At 42.9% G+C, this 1,726-nt stretch overlaps 1 protein-coding gene across 1 annotated transcript in view; it reads right to left on the bottom strand.

Annotated features, from left to right (window-relative positions):
* The window catches only part of LOC118431375 (cAMP-specific 3',5'-cyclic phosphodiesterase 4C-like), a gene marked incomplete in the record, with an annotated part of 222,145 nt that overhangs the window by 161,821 nt on the left and 58,598 nt on the right, over positions 1-1,726 (bottom strand).

Consider the following 1,726-nt stretch of genomic DNA (forward strand, 5'->3'; position numbering starts at 1 on the left):
GAAGCCCCCAAAAAAGTTCTCAAGGACTGCTACGGTTCGATACGCAAAGTTTGAACATTCTACAAGCTTAGTGCATAGACTCAACCTCCACTTTTGTAAATTACAAATTAAACTGTTTCAGTGTTACTGTTTCCAAAAAAGGGCTAACGCTGATAAGCACGATAATATTCAGCCTTGAACTATACAGCGTTCTCCAAAACATGGTCGGTCATGATCGGCCTACATCCTGAACATCGTTGTGGTGGTGTACATTACTACACTTTGCCGTTTTACGGTAATGGGGTGACCTCGGTCTCTGCCTCCAGTTGACAGTTGATATCAGGAAACAGGTGACCGATGATTGGTTGATGGGATAAACCATCGGGGATCAAAGAAGAGGCGGAGGGACCGAATGTAGGTTATTTCGTACATTAAAGTCGGTCGAACATTCCCCATCAGTCCTTCGTATCGCTGTTTGTAAACTATTGTGGGAAGGCTAGTGAACTCTGAGAGCATACAGATGACGAGTGGCCGGGGCGCTGAGAGTGGCAATGAAACTTGCCAGGCGACGGGGAAAGATGAAGGAAACGGCTGATAAAGGAGGTTGAATTAGAAGGGTAGCAAAAATGGGCACGGCCGCTAATGTCCCTAATGCTACCCTGTCCTGATGTACGGGCCGGTAAATGGGATCAGGCCCCTTTTATCTAGTCAATAACAATAACGTGTCATAGTATTTGGCCTAATACACTGCTACAAACAGTATACACGTTAAAGGACGATAAGGCCAACATTGCCCCCTTGAAAAGCAGCCTGTTCACGGCTTAGGGTATGTAATATTCAGTAGTGCGGCCATTTGATGAATGAATAAGCAGACAGAAATTGATATTGCTGCACAAAAGTAATATGTGCTCGGAAGTTTTTTTTATCTGAAGCTATGTAGCTTCAGTACAGCGCTAACGTGGTAAAATAGCAGCTGTTCAACATGTGATTGCTTTGTCCTACGAGGTTGCTCTGTTGATATGTTTTGTTGGCTGTTCCCATAATTACAAGGTCCCAAGCTAACTGGCGATCAAGATTAGGACATGGTATTGCAGGCTATAAACTAATAAAACAATAAAACATTAGCTTATAGGCTTTTGTTAGTAACTTGTTGATCTAAGCTCTGGAATACCGAACAATAAAGTTTTAGTGAAAGCAAGTACGATGAATATACACGTAGGCTTGCTATTCATCCATTACCCAATGACAAACGGTGCAGATCCGTGTGACGTTTTGACTTTGTTTTGTCACCTTATCAATCAGGTAGCCTAGCAACTGGAACGGACGGTAAAGGTGAACAAACGAGGTTCGTTGACCTTGCGCCGTGTAGACTACCGTGGAGATGCGCGACCACGTTCTGTATACTGTCGTGAGGTATATTCAGGCCCTGAATATGCGATTGACTATGCATCAGACGTAATAAGTATCAAGCGGATGAAATTGCACTCTCGCAATATCATTTATCTCAGCGCTCATCTGTAGCAAGTAAAGTTATATATGTGGGGTAAGCAGCTAAAGAGGAATCCACTCAGAAACGATGCCTTTGAAGTGAACAAAATATAATGAGCATACTCAGTACTAGTTGTTGTAAGGGAGTGCTTTCTGATATGTATATATGCTATAATAAATAAAAGCTTAACATGTATTATCATATAGCCAGGCTCCGCGGACCAATCAGAAGGCCCCGTTACACGTTGGTTATGACGCC

Source organism: Branchiostoma floridae, chromosome 15 (genome assembly GCF_000003815.2).
Source record: "Branchiostoma floridae strain S238N-H82 chromosome 15, Bfl_VNyyK, whole genome shotgun sequence".
NCBI lineage: Eukaryota > Metazoa > Chordata > Leptocardii > Amphioxiformes > Branchiostomatidae > Branchiostoma > Branchiostoma floridae.